This window comes from Lissotriton helveticus, chromosome 4_1, assembly GCF_964261635.1.
Source record: "Lissotriton helveticus chromosome 4_1, aLisHel1.1, whole genome shotgun sequence".
In the NCBI taxonomy this organism is placed as follows: domain Eukaryota; kingdom Metazoa; phylum Chordata; class Amphibia; order Caudata; family Salamandridae; genus Lissotriton; species Lissotriton helveticus.
Genome location: NC_136063.1, coordinates 1,904,422,406 through 1,904,445,346, shown reverse-complemented (window position 1 = coordinate 1,904,445,346; position 22,941 = coordinate 1,904,422,406). Strand labels below are relative to the sequence as shown.

General features: G+C 46.3%; 1 protein-coding gene across 5 annotated transcripts in view; it reads left to right on the top strand.

Moving 5' to 3' along the window:
* LOC144829423 (muscleblind-like protein 3) overlaps positions 1-22,941 on the top strand; it is a 559,780-nt gene that overhangs the window by 519,767 nt on the left and 17,072 nt on the right. The gene's annotated exons all lie outside the window — the stretch shown is intronic.

Here is a 22,941-nt window from a genome sequence, read left to right as displayed (position 1 = left end):
GCTGTAGCAAGCAGGATAATCAATACCTTAATTCTAGCAGATAAGCCTGCCCTCAGCACTAGTCAGACACAAAATAAACTTGCCAGAAGTAAAAAACAAAAATGAACTTGGATGAATAATAAAAGGCAAGATGAAACATTTGCAGATGGAAGACCCGATAGTCTAAAGTATCAAGGCTCGTAATGAATACATTTAGCTAGACATAGACTTTCTTTTGTACCTCAACAAATCCCGTTTGGTTAAGCCCCTTGGCATAAGTGTTAATTCTTCGCAGATTTATAGCTTTTTGATCATCTACTGCTTTATTTAGGTGTGGTTATTCATGTAAGATGTGAAGGTATAGGTTTGTCTAAGATATTTACATAGTCTAAATGTCCTGTAACTGATTGCAGGTGATTCAAGGTACTGCCTAGATATTATCCACAGTTCTCCATAGTGAAAATTGTAGTTGTATGCAAAGTTTGACCTGGAAGGAGTTCCCTGTCCATAGTAGTAGCTTATTAGGCCAAAATAGGCAGGGCCAAGTAAGGAGGTACTTCAAGGACTACCGAGTCATAGCTTGGATCCAATGTTTAATACTCAGTCAAACCTTGGGGGTCAATGTTGTTTCCCTTGACTACTGTGCAATATGCAAGCTTATCAAATATGCACTTATATCCAGTGCTTTACCACACATGTTCATCAGTTGTACGACAGAGGCACTCATGATTGAACCACGCGTGCCTCTACAACGCTGCTTGAACAACAAATTCATCTGAACAATGCATGCTTTTACCAAGCATGCCATTACCACGCAAATTCATGGTAAAGGGTTATGTGTGGTAAAGATCACATCCAGATGCCCCCCGAGCCCTACAAACTACCTTGCCCGGGCTGTAAAAAGTACCACAACCCCCCAAAGCCCTAAAAACTACCCTGATCCCTCTTGAGTCATAAAAATTACCCTGAGTCCCCTTGAACCCTAAAAACTACAGCAACCCCCCACCCGAGCCCTAAAAACCACAGTTGTAAATGCTGTTTCCCATGCTCATCTGCTTGAGGCCTTATTCTGAGGACTCCTGGCGCTCCTGATTTAGGATAGACACTGCTGCGACTACTTTAGAATCCCAAGATGCGTGGAGGTTCCCTGAACATATTTTGTTTGGTAATGCCTAAAAACCTATGGGCCAAATGTATTAATATTAGGAATAGCGATAACCTAAGAAATCGCTATTCCTAATATATGACACTCATAGAGTTTCATTTAGCCATTCCTAGTGAGTTACAAATAATCCGCAATTTGCGACCCATTAGGAATCACAGGGATGGTGACCTACTGGGGTCAGCAGACCATCATGTCTGTGATTGCTCCTACGTAAGGCAATACATTTTGTTTAACCCCTTGCATGCTGGTGACGAACCCCAGCCGTCACGCTCCGCGGTGCTCGTGTGCTGATGACGGCTGGGGTTCGTCACGGCCCCGCCCTGTTTGTTTGTTTACCGCACAGTGGCGGAAACGAGCCAGCAGCGAAGGGGTTAAATGCAGCCCGTTTTCCTTAAAGGAAAACAGGATGCGAGTAGGCAGTGGTCTATGGGACCATTACTTGCTCTTTAAAAAACATTTTCGCAACCGTTCACAATTGGGAAAAGGTCCCTTAGGGACCCCTTCTGTTTGCGAATGAGTTACCTCCTACTAGAACTAAATGGTAAAATGTGACTGTTTAGCAACTGCATTACAGACGCTAAACATTCTTACATACCACTCCAATTTTGGTATTAGGAAGGGATGCCCTAAACACATCCCTTCCCAATACCGAATCAGTATATATTCGCAATTACAAATTGCGATTTAGTAACATGTTACCAAATCGCAGTTTGTGAATGATACATACCAAAATGCATTTTTCCAGTCACAAACGACTTTGATTCTGTGAATCGGGCCGTTTTCAACCCAAAAAAATGATTGATAAGTCTGGCCCTATGTGCTGGGAAGGAATTCAGGGCACTGACCCCTGGAACGTAGTGAGGTGGTAAGAGAGAATACAGAGCATACCTCGCCGTTCGGTAACATAGGGGTTTCATGCAGAATTACGGTGCCAAGGAGGGAGCAGGCATCACATGTAGCATCGACCTCATTAAATCATGCAGTTTCTCTGTCATGCTGGTCAGTAAAATAAAACACTGGCACACGTTTATTTTCGAATTCCAAAACGTTGTTTCCCATTTTAGCATACACAGATGCAGAAAATACTGCATTTTGGCAGGAGTTTAAAAAAAGCTCATAAATATACATTTGTAGTTTACCTGCACGTTTGAGAGAAGATTTGTTAATTTTATGGTTTCTAAAACCTTCCATAGGGTACTCTGCTTTGCTTTTCAGGGTACCTTACAGCGGTCTCGCCTTGCACTATTGAATTGCAGGTCATTGCCGAAACATGCGATCGAGCTCCACATGCTCCTGGAGGAACGAGACCTTGACGTACTCTTCCTGTCGGAGACATGGATGGATGATAGCTCAGAGCCTGACATTATACGGGCTCTTCCTTCCAACTTCGCTATATCAAGGCAAGACCGCTTACAGGGCCGGGGGGAGGCATTGCCATTATCTATAGGAAAACGCTGATCTGTAGAATAGAAGAAATCGTAATCTCAGGGGCTGAATGCCTAAAATTTGCAATCTCCCTTTCCCCTACCTGCACCTTTTCTGGATTTTTGCTTTATAGACCTCCTGGCCCCTATGGCCAATTCTGTGAGGACCTTTCGATTAAGGCAATAAACTGTGCAAGCGCTGCTCCCAATTTCACCATTTTAGGTGATTTTAACATCTATTTCGATGAGCCGGATTCTCCAGCTTGTCGCAACTTGACCTCCAATATGGAAGTGCTCCAATTGAAGCAAATAGTTACAGGTCCAACGCATAAAGCAGGACATACTCTAGATCATTGCCATACCAATATGGACACTCTTAGTTTCGATAATTCCATTAGGATTCCCTGGTCCGATCATTCATTATTACTTTTCTCCCTGGCCTTGAAGGAACAGCAGGAACCGGCTAGGGTTTCCAAACGGACAACTCGAGTCTGGTCTAAACTTCCACTCGACAGATGGAATAAAAATTTGATAGAAACACTACCCGCTCTAACAAATGATCCGTTGGAGGCCGATGCTCGGTTTAAGCAATGGGTGGAGGCTTCTTTGGATCTTGCCCTGCCTAAGAGCAATCTATCCCACAGAAGTGGTGGAAACAAAAAACCTTGGTACACCCCTGAGCTGAAAGCTCTTAAGTTGATATGCAAACAACAAGAGAGAAGTTGGAGGAAAGGATACACTGCAGCCAGTAAGGAGAGCTATAGACTAGCTCTAAGGAAGTACAAACAGGAAATAAAAAATACACAATCTAATTACTTCCAGTTAAAAATCAGCGCTGCAGCCAATGCGCCCAGAGAAATTTGTAAAATATTCAATTCTCTTGTTGCCTCCCCTGTTCCTACAGCGGACCCCGGCCAAGCAATCACACGCTGTAATGAACTTGCTAAATTTTTTTCCACAAAGGTGGCTAATATATTTTCCTCCTTTCAACACCCCCCCACTGAATCTATCACACCCCCTTGTGCGGGTGTAACTGAACTTAAGCAATTTGGTCTATTAGACTGCTTGACCACCAAGATGCTTTTAAAGAACCTAAAATCTGGTTCTCCTCTAGACCCCGCACCTCCAACAATATTGAACCTGGTGTCCCCAGTGATCCAGGAGTTGATTAACTCCTCCCTTACAGCAGGCGTAGTGCCCCCCTCCTGGAAGCAGGCAAGAGTGAGGGCCCTGCTAAAAAAGCCTAATCTCAATCCGGATGACTGGGCAAATTATCGTCCAATATCCCTTCTGCCAACAGTTAGCAAACTTGCGGAGATACACGTAAACTCCGTGCTTTCCTCTTTTCTGGAGAATAGTAACTCCCTGCACCCCACACAGACAGGCTTTAGAAGCAATCTGGGTACAGAAATAGCTTTGATTACAGTGGTGGAGGAAACAAGGAAGATCATGGACAGTGGAAGTTGTGCGGCCATATTACTTTTAGATCTGAGCGCGGCCTTTGACACCGTGAATCATTCCATTCTGATTCATAGGTTAAGAGAAGTAGGTGTCACGGGCCAGGCGCTCAATTGGCTGTGCTCCTTCCTGTCCGATAGATCGTTCGCGGTGGTTGAGGACAACGTTTCCTCCCCCCAAATGCGTCTACAGTGCGGTGTTCCCCAGGGCTCCTCCCTCAGCCCTACCTTATTCAATATATACATGAGGCCACTGGCTGAGGTAGTGTTGCCCTGGGGGGTACAACTGGTGACGTATGCAGACGATACCCAGCTCATCATCTCCCTGACTACCCAAGCCGCCCCGTATGCAAACCTTTCCACCTGTCTTGATAAGATCCATGACTGGATGGATAAATCCTTCTTGAAGTTAAATGGCGCAAAAACGGAGGTGATGATGCTGGGATATAACCCACCTGCTACTGTGGAAAGTTGGTGGCCTACTAGCCTTGGCCAGCCACCTCCACCAAAGGAGAAAATTAAAAGCTTGGGGGTCTGGCTGGATCCTGCCCTGAATTTTGCGGTTCAGGCCCGGAAGGTGGCAGGTACCTGTTTTGCTTATATCAGGCTACTGAGGAAAATTGTTAGGCTTCTTCCTTTTGAAGCGAGGAAGATCATGGTGCAAGCGCTGATCCTAACACGTTTGGATTATGCTAACGCACTATACCTCGGTACTCCCCTAGGGACAGTTAGAACTTTACAGACAGTACAGAACTGTGCAGCACGAATGCTGTTGAACGTCCCGCGAAGGTCATCCGCTAAACCTGGATTACGCCAGCTTCACTGGCTACCAGTGCAACAGAGAGTGGAGTTTAAGGCTCTGTCTATGGTACATAAGGCAGTCAACAAAACCGGACCTGTCCTTATCCAGGCCATGCTCTGCCCATATACCCCCAAGCGGACCCTGAGATCCAATAATAAAAATCTGTTGGCGGTCCCCAAAACAAGGAGAGTGCGTACTGGAGGGAGACGCTTTTCCTTACAAGCCACAAATCTCTGCAACAACCTTCCCGAATCAATCAGAATGGAAGCAAATCACCTAAGATTTAGAAAATTGTTAAAGACCTTTCTGTTTGCTTAAAAATCTTGGAGTGTGAATGAGTTTGAAGCGCTGGGATGCCCTCGGGTAGCCATGCGCTATACAAGTGCGTAATTCATTCATTCATTCATTCATTCTGAGAAAGCATTTGACAGTAGTATCCTTCCAGGACTATGCCTTCAAAACCTTTATGAATTCTCCTTTATGTTCCTGCAGAGCCAGTTCGGTTATTGTACATAATACAATTGTGTATGTAAAACTGTTTCCTCGTAAATGTAATTGCCCATGGGGAAAATATTTTCTGTTTTATATTGGTGTTTTCTGACTGATTGCAAGTCGAGAATCGATTGTGGAAAAACGTTTCTGAATATCATCAGACATGTTCATTTATTGGTGTCCTCAACATTTCCAGAACAACCCCACACTTCATCACTCACTACCACCCAATAGTAGCAGAGTTTAGCCGTTCTTACAATAATATTTTGTGTGGGTAAATTAATTTACAAGTGCAGAACTAATGCTAAAGTGAATTTGCACTCATAAGTAAAGCCGTTCGTATGTATAAGTGACCTTGCACATGTAAATGTTTTGTGAATTGAGTTGTTTATTTGTGAGTAAATTTACAAAACAAATTTGCACACCTGAAAATGTGTTAAATTATCATTTGGAGATGTGTGTTTGATGCAGGTCTTCTGGCACTACTGAAGTCCTGACCTTAATTGACTTAATGTAGACATCCCGAAGGAGATGGCGCGGTGAAGGCTTTTGTACACCAACATGGATGTTCACATATAGAATTTTATATCTACCCTCTATCTTGAGATAGAAATAAAATCATTTACATTTTCCTGTGCAATCTTTACAAGGTTCAATGCAGAAAATGTAATTTCATGATTCATATGGGTAAAAATAGAACAATGTTTCTTCAGGATTATTTATTTATTATTTTCACTCAGCTCTTGATAAAACTGTTACGTTCACCCCTGGCACCCTTGAAATCGCATCCTTATTTGCGATTAGCAATTTGCTAATCGCAAATAAGGAAGATGTAGGAATCGCAATCTTTTTTGCTATTCCTACATGAATCCCGTTTTGCAAGTCCTTAATAGCGATTCCTTAATAATCGCTATTAACCCCTTCACGCTCATGACGAGCTTAGCTCGTCATGAGGTACGCCTGTCGTACGCTCATGACGAGCTGAGCTCGTCATGTAACGCGTTTTTTTTAAAAACTCAGCGTACGGCGGTAAAATGCGCCGCACGCATGAGGTTAAGGACTCGCAAAACGGGACAATGATGAATCTAGCTGTAATTCTCAGAAGAAATTCGCAATTACTGATGGATGATATAAGTGGTGACATACAGGAATGAGTAAACAAATAAGCACAAAAAACAACGCTTTTCCTTTTATGTCCCAGTATGTACAAAGGATGCGAATTGTACTTCAGTAGGCCAGCCCACAATATCTTTGTAGTTAAAAGAATGTGCAACTCAAGGTTTATAAATCAGGTTTAATGTTTATCTTATGATACTCAAATTGTTTAAAATGCTTGTGAAATTATTTGTCGCAGTAATATGATGTACTATTAATACATTAACCACACCAACACCGCAGACATAAATGTGTGATTACGTATTAATAGGAAGCCCCCATGGAGTGAATAAAGATCATTACTGACGATCCAATTCACAAAGAATTTGGGCACGCAGGCGTTTGTTATATGTCCAAATTTGTCATTTGAAATTTCACATCCTGATTCACAGAATAAGTATTAGAGGACATTTCGTAGAATAAAGTGAAGTTAATGCATTTAAAAATGTGCCAGTTGGTGAATTCTCTGCTATTGTATGTTTACGGCATGAAGAGAAAGGATTGTTGTGGGAGCCCATAATCGCATACATTGGTGAGATGTCAAAAACATTTTGCAGGTAGTTTACTGCTCTCGAAGAAACTGATAGCATGGACCAGGCCCAAATTTAAATAATGTGGTTCAACATTTCTATTACCATCACTTACAGGGTTATGCCCCATTCCCGCACTGGTTTCTTCTCACCTCAGCTGATGGATCTTTCTCACCATATTTTGATTCAAAGAGCTATTTTGGCATCACAAGCATTTTCAAATACAATTCCAAATTTAGGGAATGATGAGAGTTTAGATACATTTTATAAGCTTTATTCTCATAAAGAGATTAGTAAGTTTCTTTTTATTCTTTTATTCAAATTAGTCATCAAATCTTCAGAAGGTTCATAGAAATCTCATAAGAAGTTATGGTTAGAACAGGTATTCAAATCATGCATTTAGCGCATTTCATAAAGAACCAAAATCCCTATTCTAAAGATTAGAATTTCTAATTAGTGGAACTCATGAAGAGTTCAAGTTGAAAGGAAAAGAGTGAGATCAAGAGAGCATAAAGCTCAAAGCCAAATTAAAGCACCTGAACTTCCCATATAAATAGTAGCTCATGAAAAACATGAGCAAATGATCACACAGTTGCAGTACCAATCTGTAAAAATAATGCATCAGAATAAATTAAGGATGGACAGGAGCAGCAGTAGCCACAACCGTCAGCAAGGGACATAGGAATGGATCTGGATAAAAGTATTCAGAGAAGCATTGAAACTAACTAGGAACATGCACTAATATAAAAGACATGAAAACATGTTGCAGACATTGTAGCAGGCTTCTTTTTCTCTGGACCAATTGACTGGCAGCACTCATCGGTGAGCAGGTTCAGCTCTTCCTTTCCCACGAAAACACATGGGACTGTAGTAAGTTCGGCTGGCGAACTTTGATAATTTTTTAACTTGTTGTGCTTTTATTTCCCGCACATTTATGTTTTTAATACTGTTAGCACTTTATACTGGACATTAGGTCTAATTTGCTACCATGACTCGCGCGCTCGTATTTGCTCCAACCCCAGGCCACCAAAGCTGTTGGTGTTTGAGTGGAGGGCGGAGCGACATAACGCGCCTCCAAACACGTCATATGCTGGGCGGTAGGCGGCAGGGAAAACACATTTAACCAGTTTACAGAGGCAGAATTGCAGGCATTCTATTGTGCGGGCGGGGCAGCGTCAGCCAACGGACGTGCGCAGCACTACCGAGGTAGTGCTCGCGACGGCCGTTGGCCGACGGCCGCACACAAAGGGTTAACAGCTGATGCCGCGGACTGTAGTAAGTTCTGCTGGAGCCTCTGCTGGACTTTGCTAATTTTTTAACTTGTTGTGCTTTTAATTCCCCCACATTTATGCAGACATTCACCAACTACGATGCGAAAAGCCAGGTCTTTAATATCTTCTTAAGGAAACAAGTGAGTTTGCCATGGTGATAAAAAGAGGCAGAGTGTTCCAAAGATTGGCAGCCGCCACCGAATAAGAACGACCCCCCCCCCACCTGGAGCGACGACATCTGGGCGAGACAAGCCTTTTCTGGATGGAGGACCTCAAGGTTCTGGCTGGGGTGTACCAGTGGAATAAGGTTGCAAGGCGAGATGATTCAGTACCATTCATGGCCTTGTACACCAAATACAGAGCCTTAAAGGTGATGAGCTTCCTAATCGGAAGCCAATGTAAGTTACGGATTCCTTCACTAATGGTGTGATGTTTGGAAATGTTCAGTATGAGTCTTGCTGCAGCGTTGTGAACAACCTTCAGCTTGTTCAGTGATCCTTTACTGACGTTGAGGTAAAAAGCATTGCAATAGTAAAGCCGTGAGGTGACTAGGGCAATGATAGAGGGCTGATGAAGATCTCAGGGAATGTGAGGCCGCACTTTCTTAAGCATTTCAAGAATATGAAACAGGTGCTAACCGTACGGTTGACCTGGGCATCGAAAGACAGCCCCTTGTCAAAGATGACTCCTAAGTTTTTGGCAGTTGTCACCGGGACAGGAAGAGTGCGACAGGTTTCAGGCCACCAGGCGGCAGACCGGATTAGGGGCTGAGTGACGAAAACCAAAACTTCCGTTTTCTCCATATTAATTTTAAGAGAATTGTCCTGCATCCAGCGTATTATGCTGGTCATGCAGGTATTGAACCTTTGAGCAACCAGCTGCAAATAATCAGAGATTGATATAATGATTTGCATGTTGTCCGCATAGGAGAGGACTTGGAAGCCAAAAGATCTCACCAATGACGCCAAGGGGGTCACATAAAGATTGAAAAGAGTAGGGCTAAGCAAGGAGCCTTGGGGGACCCCACAAGGAAGACTGAAGGATTTTGCTTTAAACCTGCCGTAGCTGACTACATTAGTCCTGTCGTGCATAAAAGATTGGAGGAGCTGTAAGGCCTTCCCCGTGACACCAACATCCCGCAGCCGCTGAAACATGCAAAATGAGGAAATGGTGTCAAACGCTGCCGAGAGGTCGAGCAGGATCAGCACCGCTGATCCACCCTGATCGACCTGCATGCGGATACAGTCTGAGGCTGCAACCTAGGTGGAGTCGGTGCTATGTCCTGCCCGAAACCCATTCTGGGAGCTATCCAGAATGTCGTGTGTTTCAATGAATTTCATGAGTTCAGTATTAATAAATGTTTCCAATATTTTGGCAAGGGCGGGGAGAAAAGAAATAAGCCTATAATTCTTCAGTTCTGAGGGGTCGGCATTAGATTTCTTAAGGAGGGGTGAGACCGTAGCTTCCTTCCAGATGTTTGGGTAGCCTCCAGATAGAAGAATGTTATTACATTTTTTGCACTAAGACTCCGCTATAAGATCGGGCACCAGCTAAAGTGTGGAAACTCTACAAGGATCAATAGGGGACCCAGATTTAAGGCCAGGTAGGAGTTCCATAGTGCGAGAGACTGTAATAGCTGGGAACAGTGCCAGGTTAGGCATAGCAGGTAGGGCTGCCAGAGTGCAATCTGTGGCAGGCTTGCTTTCCTTGGAAGAGGAGAATTCGTGAACATTTTACAGGACTTTCTGCTGAAAATAAAGAGCTATGTCATCACAAAAGTCTTGGGTAGGATTCAGGAGTGGAACTCCTGGGGGTTCAGGAATTTCTCTAATGACTTTAAAAAGCATTCTAGATGAGTTATCGGCAGACCTAATTTTGTCAGTAAAATATTGGGATTTCGCCTGGAGAATGGCAAGGATCAGCAAGGATCTCTGTATCACTTTTTCCTGAAGGCGGGGGCTACCCGCCCCTTCCGACTTTCTTACCACAGAGCTGCCTAAGAGTTTTAAGTTCATTAGAGAACCATGGGGCTGAGGGTTTGGCTCTCCTAGTAGTACAGCTTTTGACAGGAGCGACAGTGTCCAATGCGTTGGTAATCCAGTCAGGGAAACCCTTGCTTTGAAGCGCTTCACTTTTCTATTGAAATACCTTCTAAGATAATGTTCAAAGGCATGCTGCTTTATCATCCTCCTAGTGCCAGGAGCACTAGGAGGATGATAAAGAACTGTAGAACCTAGATGGGCTCCCACAATGGCTGTGCTTCTGTGAGGGTCTCGACGGACCGGACAGTAATTAATTCATCATCCTCATCTTGATGACCATAGCGGCCCGCAACTGGCAGCTCTGGACAGTGGACACTGAGCTGGTTCCGGCCATCTGAATCTGTGGAAGAGGGGCTGCCGCAGTGCTGAGAAACGGGCGGCAGTAATTGGGAGCGGAGCAGAGAATGAGAGACCTGCGGGAGATGGGCGGCTGGGCGAGACGGCGGTGTGTAGGCTCCGCCGCGCTTACATCCCCGAGCCTGGTCTGCTGTTGGAAGTGGCGGATCGTGGCGGGGACACGGACACACTACGTGAGCACCGGGGGAGCCCTGCGGCGCCCGAGTGCAGCTGCTGAGCGGCGGCCGCGCTGAACCTCCGAACATCAGGACGGGGCCTGGCCGCATCGGATGGAGCGGTACGGGGAGGTCCGGGGCCTGGAGCGTTAAGGAGCGGTAGCGCCTGAGAGAGACGTGGGCGCCCCCACTGACATTGTGGCCCGGAGGATGCGCCGCACACGGGTGTGGGAATACAGAGGCACACATATTGACCGCACCTGAGCGCGGAGCGACTCGGGCTGAGCAGCGAGCCGCCATTTTGTGTGCACTGCGGCAGGATATCGGCCCCAGCTCAGACTCTGACCAGCTACTACCAAACGAGTGGAGGCATTGATGGCCTGAGATTCTTGTTAGCTTCCCGTTGTTGGGCTGCGAGCGCCGCGGTGTGTGCAATTTTCTCAGACTCCCCCCGGAGCACATTGGCATCCATTTTGTGGCAGTGAATTCTGACTGGTTCCACCATATCGTGCTGTGTACCTGGCTGGGGGTGAGGGACGTGAACAGGGACAGCGGAGGAGAGAGTGGCGCTGACATTGGGGCCCGGAGTCTGCGCTTGCACACGCGTGCGGGGACACGGAGGCACACATGCTAAACACACCTGAGTGCGGTGAGGACTGTGGCTAGGACTGAGCAACGAGCCGCCATTTTGTGTCAACCCTGCCCCCAATTCTGACCAGCTGCTACTAAACTGCTTGATTTTATTCCTGATTTGAGGGCTTGAAGTCCATCCTAACTTCCTCTTATTGGATTGCGAGCGCCGTGGTGTTTGCACTTATCGCGGAAACCCCCTTGAGCACATTGGCATCCATTTTGTGGCAGTGCACTCTGGTTGACTATGCCGTATTGCGCCGCGTGCCTGGCAGGGGGTGAGGGACGTGAACATGGACAGCAGCATAAAGAGGGGCCCCTTGGTGTTACCTGCGGAGTGGTGTGTCCTGTGGCCCCGCGTGCGGTGCGCCTGTACTAAGTGGCCGACAAACATGGGGAGAGTAGAGGCTAGGCAGGCCAAGCTATCCTTTGACACGTGGAGGACGCCCGGCACGAGCTCCAAAGAGCGGTCAGAACCCGACCAGCCGGATTGTGGAGATGGCGATTGGAAAGCAATATTGGTGGGCATGCAACAGAGCCTTAACTCTATAGACTCTAAGATGGACGCTATGAACAATAGGCTCAAAGCGGTGGTGGCTAAACTTGATCAACATGACGAGCGACTCAAGGAGGCGGAACAGAGGATATCGGGGCTGAAGGACGGGGCCGCGACCAACAAGCATCATATGCTCCAGATGGACAAACTCCTTAAAGTCATTGTAGACAAAAATGAAGACTTAGAGGCCCGTTCCCGAAGAAACAACGTGCGGATATTGGGTCTGGCGGAATCAACAAATATAGGGAGGCTGGAAGACTTCATGGAGCGTATGATGGTGGAACTTTTTGGCAAAGACTCCTTCTCTGCGCACATGACCATTGAGCGCGCCCATAGATCGCTGGCAGCGGGGCCACCACCGGGCGCTCCACCGTGTCCGGTGATAGTGCGCTTCTTGAACTACCGGGACAGGGACACTGTCTTGCGCTTGGCTCGAGAGAAGGGCGAAATACGCTACGAGAACACTACTTTGGCCTTCTATCCTGACTTCACTTAGAATGTACAGGAGGCCCAACGCAAGTTTACCGCTGTGAAGAAAAAGCTGCGAGCACAGGAAATAACGTATGCTATGCTCTATCCTGCCAGGCTAAAGATCCATCACCGGGGGAAACAGCACTTCTTCACTTCTCTTTAACAGGTGGAGTAGTATCTCAAGCGGGACCGTAGGGCTATATCCCAGGAAATTGCATCGCGCCTGCGTTCCCGGTACCAGTCGCCGCTGTCGGATCCGGACTGATGTCTTGTCCCTGCGACGTGCGATCCGAAGCAGTGTTGAGGCAAAGAGACTCCTGTGAACTGTCCAGAGTTGGTGATGTATGACTGATGTGTATTGGTTGTTAAAATGCTTATGCTGTCTGGGCTCTCGCCTCCGTCCCGTTAAGGCTGCCCGTTTAGTATAGTGGGTGGGCGGACGGGTGAAACAAGGAGGTGGAGTAGGCACTGCAGGAGACCTAGTGGCCCCACTTGAGGGTATTACGCCTATTGCGGGATTTAGTTGTTATTTAGGGGAGTGAATGAATGTTTTTGTGAGGGCAGTTGGGAGGTGGAGGGGGACCTTACCCGGCCTGTTAGGGAAGCTGGTGCGGGCAGGGATCCGGAAGGGGCTGAAGTGAGTTCCAGGAGTAATTTTGGATTGAGTGTTTATGGTTTTGGGGCAGGGGAGGGTGGTTGAACTCGACAAGTTGGGGATGCCGGAGTGGGAGGGAGAGGAGGCTTTGGGGGAGGAAGGTCACACTTTAAAGTACTACGAGTTAAGCCAGACGACAGCAAGAGCCAGATTAGAATTGATAGATCTCATGACTAAAGCCGGAGGTGCTAGGAATGATCTACACATCATTTCCTGGAATGTGAGAGAACTGAATGATCCGAGGGAACGGCGGCAAGTGCTGGGGTACCTCGACAGCCACCATGTCCATGTCGCTCTCCTGCAGGAGACCCACTTCCCGCCGGGGAGCACACCCCAATTTGCGACAAAATGGGCTTCTCACAGATGCTTTGCATCACACTCGGGTTTCTCTAGAGGGGTGGCTATTCTTATAAAACGAGGGGTTAGATTTGTGTTAGGGGGGATGGAGGGGGACCCTGATGGTAGGTTTTGCCTCCTTTGGGGGAAACTGAATTCATATGTTGTCACCATTGCGAATCACTATGGCCCAAAAATAGATGAGGTAAACCCGCTACTCCTGCTGAGAGGCAAACTTACTACATTAGAATTCAACTAAGTTATCTGGGGGGGGGACTTTAACACTGTGGTAGACCCCACACATGATCTCTCGAATGCTCTGGCGGCACACTACAGTACTGCCCAGCGCACCCTTTATGATATTCTTGACTCAGATTATTTCTTGGACGCCTGGCGACACCTACACCCGGAAGGAAGGAACACATTACTCGGCTGTACATAACACTTGGGCTAGATTGGACGATGTTTTAATGGCGAGGGGCATGGCGCACTGGATTGGTAAGGCGACACATCTGGTCCATACACTGTCCGATCATTCCCCGGTCCTGGTGACGATCCAGGCCCCAATAGATCAATCCTCTTATCTAAGTTGGCGGCTGAACCCCCTACATTTGCAGGACGCTGTGTTTAGAACGGAGTTGGAGCAATATATTAGGGAGTTTTTCACTAGGAATGTTAATTCGGTGTCAAGCCTGACGACAGTGTGGGAGGCGTTTAAAGTGCCGGTGCGGGGCTGGTGTATCTCCAAGGGAGGAGGGATTCTTAGGGACCTTCGCAATGAATTACATAAGTTGGAAAGTGAGTTGAAATCATTGTAACAGAAAATAGCCGGAGCTAGAGAGACAGGTGAACTACCGGCTAGCCTGCGGGGGAACATGACGGAGTATGTAGAAGCTGCTGATCGGGAGTGTAAGTTCCGGGGGAAGCACTGGGTGGCAAGAGTATATGGGGAGGGAGACAGACCGGGGAGGGCGCTGGCCAGTGCGGTACGACCGCCCACGTTCCAGAACTATGTGGCTGAGCTGCAGGATGAGGGGGGGCGAACGCACAGGAATCTCTCTGAGCAGATGTCCACTTTCGTAGCGTATTATACCAAACTTTACACTTCGCAGAGGGGCTCTCCATTAGGTCTTCGGGGATCTTTGAAGACACCGCACTGGCTTGGCTGGGTGATATGCAGCTTAAATTATTGACTCTGGACTTGGAGGTTGACGAGATAACGGAAGCAATTATGTCTATGTCATCGGGGAAGGGTCAGGGGTCCGATGGCCTTCCAATAGACTTTTATAAAACGTATGTGTCCATGTTAGCTCCTATATTGAAAGCAGTATATTATGAGTCGTTGGAAGAAGGTAAACTGCCCACAACAATGCGGGAGGCTCAGATAATGTCCCTATTGAACCCGGCAAGTCCTCAGTCCATTGCGAATCCTATCGGCCTCTGTCGCTCCTCAATAGTGACACGAAAATTTTGGCGAACGTTCTGGCGACGAGGCTTAATCTACTCCTAGAACGGTTGGTTCGACCCGATCAGTCGGGCTTTGTGCCGACTCGAGCCACCGCCCATAACTTGCGGACCCTTCTGGCTGTCCTACAGGATATAGATCCTAATAGCGCTGCGGTGGTGGTCTTTTTTGATGCCACCAAAGCGTTTGACTCCGTAGAATGGGACGTGATGGGAACTCTGAGCTATATGGGTATGCCGGACTCCTTTGTAAATTGGATTAAACTACTATATGCACAACCGTGTGCCAGGGTTCCACTTAATGGCGCGCGCTCTGAGGCCTTTCCGGTTACCAGAGGAACGAGGCACAGGTGCCCGCTCTCCCTGGTCCTCTTTGCCTTGGCTGTAGAACCCCTCACTGCGAACCTGAGACAGCACCATAACCACAGGGCTCTTATATACCCTTCTAGGCAGTTATTAGTGTCTCTCTATGCGGACGACATCACGCTATACATCCATAGACCGCAGGCTAACCTCAACACAGTCTTACGGGAGATCACAAGGTTTAGGGCCATAGCAGGGGTGCAAATAAATTGGAGTAAATCCACAGTTTTCCCCTTAACGGACAACACATTCCCACACCAGCTGGACTATCCCTTAACGTGGGAAAGAGGGGATTTTAAATATCTGGGCATTCATATTTCCAAGGATAGAGACGTGTTAATGCGCACTAATTATAGGCTGGCCATGGACAGGGTGACAGATAATGTTTCCAAATGGATTAAATTGCCCCTCTCGATGGCAGTACGAATATCTTTGATCAAGATGAATATTCTGCCAAAATTCCAATATTTATTCATAAATATCCCTTACCACCCAGGCAAATTTGTCTTTAAAACGCTCAAAACGCAGCTGGTGCGACTTACATGGGGGGGCAAGCAAGCATCTTTGTCGTTGGCCACACTCATGTTACCGTATCAATTTGGAGGATTCGACGTCCCTAATTTCGAACAGTATTAATATAGCGCACAAGCACACTTTGCGGTGTACTGGTTTCATCCACCCCGGTTCATGCCCCATCTAGCAGTTGAGGATGGGCACATGGCCCCTGTTCCTCCAATGGGATATGTGTTCACACCATTCAAAGAGAGGGAAAAGGATCCATCCACTGTGGACTGTACAGTGAAAGCGTGGAACTGGTTGGCGCGTGCTGAGGGGGTACAGCTGATGTATTCCCCTAGGGTGTCATTGCGGCATTGCCCTTTGCTGCCAGTTACGACTGAAAAGTTATGCCAAAATTTGCTCGATAAACTGCAGTTTAGGACCTGGGGAGATTTGTACATTGAGGGAATTTTTCGCACTAAGGAACAGTTCTTCGGGGAGCGCGACTACTCGTTTATGGATGTGTTCCTTTATACCAGGCTTCGACAGAGTGTTAGGGCTAAGACCCCAGATTTCCCGAAAGAGCCGGAGACGTTCACGTCGCTTCATTTACTGTTACAAACGGATGCTCCCACGCATGTTATTTCACTGTGATATAAGAGGGTTTGCAGTGCACCTCCCCCTCACTCAGTACCGGCCAGACGGGAGTGGGATGAGGATCTTGATAGCCCTGCGATCAGTGGGAGGCGGCCTGCCTCCAGACAGATGTTGTTTCTAGCAGCAATAGGCTGCGCTTACTGCACTATAAGTTCTTACATCGGCTTTATCATACCCCGGCGAGTTTGTATAGGCTCCACCTGCGGGAAGATGACAAATGCCTGCGCTGTGGTCAGAGAGAAGCTGATTTCATGCATCTGGAGTGGAGGTGTTCCCGGGTGGCTATTTATTGGGAAGAGATGTTCAAGGGCCTGAATTGCATGATTGGTACTCGGATCGAGACCACTCCTCTTAGAGCACTATTGGGGCTAGTTGGAGACATTAAAACACCTTACCGGAAATTCCTAGCGCTGGGTTTGCTTTTGGGAAGAAGGCAGGTAGTCTGTAGGTGGGGTAGGGGCAGGGCGCATAAGTTTAAGGCTTGGATCCATGATTTAACCACATGGCAGGAATACCTCCATGCATATGCGGAGCAACTGCCGATGAAGTCTCGCCCCAGAGACATCTGGGGGCCCCTGACGTCGTATCTCCTGAGTCAGCAAACGGAGGATGGGGATTCTGGGATGGTTGTGGTGGACTAGAAGGGAATGTGATGTGTGCAAGGGATGGTGCAAGAAATGTGCATATCTGACAGGATATGGGAGGCATGGGCTACACATAGGTTGCGGCTGATCTGGCGAATTAACAACGGACAATGAACATCTGTGATTTTGTACGGGACATTGATTCACCTGGCGAGAGGACTTCTATGGTTATTTTAAAAACTCTATATATGGCTTTCTCGTTCGAACTTGGAGGCTTTGGTTGCAGTAGATGGGGGGATGTTCGAAGTGTGGTAAATAAATAAAAAATACCTCTATTTTTGACTAGATATACAATAACAGATAGCTCAATAAATAAGAGTCAAGATTCGAGGTAGCTGGAGTTTTCAGGTTTAATACAGCGACATGTACCTAAACACTATCTAGTATCTGATGTTTAGAGAACATGTTGATAGAATCCAAAAGTTATCAGGGCAAAGGCTAACAGACTCTAAGACTGGTGCATGCATTATTCTACATGTAGTGTGTGTTGAGGAATATTAAATGACCATTAATACAGTATTTCTCTTACATGGAGACGTAAAGGCTAGACGATGACTGAAACTATTGATGCGATTCAGTAGCTTAGGAATGCAGAGAAGGAGAGCTGGACTGATAACTAGAATCATAACATACTCTTGGCAGACTGGCAGGCAGAGCCAGTCCGAGCCGGGCACTGTGAGGCAGGAAGTAAGTGAAGGGTCAGGGATACAGGTGGGGGCTGTATCGCTCCTCGGAGAGGGTTCAGGAGACAGGAGCTGAATCTGAGTCCGGGCCCTTTTGAGGCCTAGAAACGGGGACTTTACAATGAAATAACGTGCACACTGTAAAACGTGGCAACGTAACTTTACATAGGCCTGATACTCGTAGCTTTCACGAGAACTGGAAATTGGCATACTAGAGTTGGACACAACTAGAATTGCGTCTTTAATCGATCATAAGGGAATACATATGCATATTAATCATGCACATATAACATAAGATGGGGAACACGTAGGGACACAGAACATGGCAAAATTTACTTTTCCACATTCCCTCCTTGTCACTACGTTTCCATCAGGAAACATCTATATTCATGATACCATCTATCATTTCATACAGTATCATTTGCTCGTCTCGAGTTGTCTTGGAACGGGACTTAGGACTAGGACTAAGACTAGGAATACAGGATGTAGCACAAATGCCGCATATCGCAGGGCCACATTGTAAACAGAGGCAGCAACTGAAAATGATCATTACTGCGATACCTAGGAATGACAATACCTTCCATCCCCAGGCAGAAATTATACTCCAGAGCCAACCGGACCATGTCCAGGTGCCTGGATTCTGGTGTAACTGATGGGCAATTTTATGAAGTCTGGTTATAGCTGAATAAACAGACGGCGCGTTATTAGGAATGAAAATGCAGCAACTAGATCCGATGACTCTACATGCTCCTCCTCTATCGGCCAGTATGACGTCAAGAACGAGACGATTTTGGAGCACGACAAATCTCATAGCGGATTGCTCTTCGGTTAAATTACCTAGAGCAGAAGTAGTCTCATTCACTACTGCTTCAAGGGTTCTGGTTAACCTACGTATTAACTTACTATTCTGGACAGGACCTATAAAGAAGAAGAATCCTTTATTGAAATCTGTATACTGTTCTAGAGCAGTTTCAGTTTGATCGACAATCGGGGACTCGATCTCCCTTCTATGTCTAACGTGTACTAGATGTGTGTTTCTGTGATAATCAGATGGGGCTAGGAAAACTGGTGGCAGTAGGAAGGCAATATAACATGTTCCATCCCAATCGAGGGGCAGACGAACATATGCGGTCTGACCACAAACAAAATAAGAATGACGTGAGGCTTTGAAAATAGATTTCCCACTGTCACTATACTTGACAATAGTAGTACAATCACTATGTCCTACATGTGCGGAACCATTCTTTCTGACACATAATTCGCCTTTGACTGGTAGTACTGAAATAGCAGGTAAATCTGGAGTAGTATCAGACTGAACATTCAGGACCATAAAATTCGAAGAATAATTACCTAAATTATAAACTTCATTTTCTAGATCTAACCCGGTTCTATGGGTGAGACCTTGCTTGTCTGGAAAACATGTACTGTTCAGAAGGGACATATCAGTTGAGGATGACGTTAACGTGGACCATGCTCCACACGAACCATTGTGTGAAAACGGATAAGGAAAGAGTGGCAGAACTCCCTTCGGTGTCTGGAAAGGGGGGAGTCGACCACACACCCAACAATTAGTGGCATTGCTGGTCTGGTGTGAATAATGTAACATACGGATAAATGTATTGTTGCGCATAGCAAGACGATAGGATAGTTCGTGAGGAGGCAGATCACTAAACGTGTGCTCTACTGTAGCATTAGAAAACTTATTTACATGAGAAATTGGAAAACATAAATGAAATGCATAACTCGTGCAGGTAACCATCAAGCTTAAAAACAATATAAAACTTAGAAAAACGATACATCGGATAGAGCTTTGACTAACTCTCTCACTATGGGGGTCTATCTCATACATGTCAGATACCTGTCTAACCGTTTCACCCAGGGGGACTTAGACAATTAAACTGGCTGACTTATTTTACTAGACCGTAGCTTCTGTTTATACTCCTGCTGCGGAGTTTTCTCTAACAGGGGAGGATCTGAATCAAAGTCATTAGCGGGACAGTCCTTAAGAATAGTATCTTGGCAGTCTTTAAAATCTTGACAATCCTTGGAAATGTTCTTGGAAACAGTTTTTAGTCGGAGTCCGTGAAATTTCTTGACATGTGACAGGTGCACCCACCCCTTCCTGCCTTCCAACTTGACGGCAGTACGGGTGGTCAGAAGGACTAACTTCGGCTCCTTCCAGCGAGGCTCCAGCGGACTTGAACGATCAAAATTCCGGACAAGAACCAGACATCCTGGAACGATTTCATGCGGTTTCACCTCGGTATTGTCTGGAAATGCGGCGGCAACCTGTGAACGACAAGAGTGTAGGGCAGACATCAAGGAAGCTAGGTAATCTGTCAGCATATTACTGGAAACATCTGTAATACTTCGGGGTCTAAGTGTACCCCACATGTTCGGGGGGCGGCCGAATACGACCTCGTACGGGGACAGACCTGATCTGGAATGTGCGACCATGCGCATATAAAATAGAGCGACTGGTAGGGCTACTAGCCAGTCTACACCTTTCTCTTTACAGACTTTGGCAAGACGGATTTTCAGGGTCTGATTATGTCTCTCTACGAGACCTGCTGCTTCAGGATGGCGTACACAATGAAACTTCCACTGGTACCCTAACAGAAGGGAAACGTGCTTCATGAGTTCAGATGAGAATGGCTGGCCGTTGTCTGAATACACGACCCTAGGGAGTCCATAACGGGGGAAAAATTCACGAACCAACTGCTTGGCAGTGGTCGCGGCTGTGTAATCTGGGACTGGATATGCCTCTGTCCACCTGGACAAAGCGCATACAACTACAAGGACATACTTGAAACCTCGACATCGCTCCATCTGAATATAATCCATCTGGAGGACCTCAAAAGGGTGGTCGGGAGGCTGGAATCCCCCTTGTTCCACCGGGACACTTTTACCTGGATTGAACTGGCAACATATCATACAGGTACGGACTTTCTGCTTGGCTGCAGCTCGTAAATGCTTGTTGAACCAAATGTTCTGGATACTGTCTAACGTGGCTTTTTCTCCTAAATGTGCTGGACTATGTGCGGTATTGATAATGACTTGAACCATTGAGTCGGGGAGAAACCATGTGGCTTTTCCCTTCGTCAACCATCCCTGATCTGTCTGGACCCCTCCTTGTTCGGACCATTTCTTGATTTCATCGGGGGTAGCATGTGACTGGATATCTATGACATCTTGAGTGGGGTCCTTAACTGTCATACATGTAGTCGGATCTGGAGTGGATGTCTGTGTCTTGTTAACTGGAATGTCTGGTGTCTGAGCTGTAAGCTTGGCTGTTCGATCTGCTAGATCATTACCTTGGGAAATAATGTCAGTAACCTTTGTGTGTGCTTTGCACTTCATGATAGCGATAGCTGACGGTAAATGTATTGCTTCTAACAGAGCTTGAATGAGGAGACCATGCTGAATCTTGGTTCCATGAGAAGTCATAAAACCTCTCTCCTGCCAGAGCACTCCAAAGTCGTGTACGACTCCGAATGCGTAACGTGAATCTGTGTAAATATTAACTTTCAGGTTCTTGGCACGCATGCAGGCTTGGGTCAGAGCGACTAGCTCTGCTGCTTGGGCAGACAGGGTGTCAATACGGTGTGTTTCAATAACTTCAGTGTCAGTAGTCACTGCATACGCGGCTACTAGTTCTCCTGTACTTGTTCTCATACATGAACCATCCACATAAAGTGTCAGGTCGGGATCTGGTAATGGAATATCTGTCAGATCTTGTCTTGGCTTTGTCATAGTGTTAACAACTTCCACACAATCATGTGTGGCAGGATCTGAAGTAACTGACGGTAACAGTGTAGCAGGATTTAGAACGTTGCAGCGTCTGATTTCTATGTGTGGCTGGAACAGTGTCAGTTCATAACCTGTTAAACGTGCAATGGTCAAGTGCTGAGTCTGTGTTCGGTTTAAAAGAACTTCCACGGAGTGTGGAACTTGTACTGTCAGGGAGTGTCCTAATACTATGGAATCACTTTGTCTGATAGCTAGAGCTGTGGCTGCAACTGACTTGAGGCACGCAGGCAGAGCCTGGGCTACTGGATCTAGTGTGCTCGAAAAATAAGCACAGGGCTTGTATTGTCCTGCTTGATCTTGTGTGAGAACAGATAATGCAGTACCATTACGTTCTGTGACAAAAAGTGTAAAAGGCTTACTATAGTTCCGTGTTGCTAGAACAGGTGCTTGGCATAAAGCTTTCTTTAATTCATTAAAAGCAAGTGTATGTTCAGATGTCCAAGGGAGGACAGTCGATACGGCTGCCTCCTGTGTCGTTAACTGTATCAGTGGCTTGGCTAGAAATGCATACTGAGGAATCCATTGTCTGCAATAGGAAGTGAGGCCGATAAAAGCTCGTACCTCCTTCTGGGTCTTGGGCTGAGGAAGACTCGCTATTAACTGGATACGGTCAGGTGTCAACTGCCTACCCCTCTTGGACAGTAAGTGGCCTAAATAGAGCACTTGCTGGACACAGAATTGAAGCTTCGAAGAGGACACCTTATGCCCCATCTCGGCTAGGAAATACAGAACTGTAAGTGACGCACGCTCGCAGTCACGTTCAGAACGGGCTGTGATCAGTAGATCATCGACATACTGGAGCAGGGCAGTGTCAGTTGGCATGTGAATATTGTCTAGTTGTCTCTTAAGTGCTTGACTGTAAATACTAGGACTTTCTGTAAAACCTTGAGGAGCTCGTGTGAATTTATAGCTCCTTCCATTTAAACAGAATCCGAAAAGGAACTGGCTGTCTGGATGAATCGGGACACTGAAAAATGCATTTTTAAGGTCGATGACTGTGAAAAACGTAGCTTCAGAATCTATGGCTGTCAATAGGGAAGAAATATCGGGAACAACTGGGTACTGGGGAATGATACATTTATTAAGTTCTCGAAGGTCAATCACTAATCGATATACTGGAGGTGCATTTGGATCAGTACGTTTCATGACTGGAATGATAGGAGAATTACATACATTGGAGTCAGTTTCTACAACTACTCCTTGAGCAATGAGCTCGTCAATAATTTTGGATAAGGCTGCTACAGCCTCAGGTGGCAATCTGTACTGTCTGATTCGTGGTAACACTACACCTGGTTTGAGAGTCACACGATGGGGTGTGATTTGCATAAAACCAACATCAGTTGGA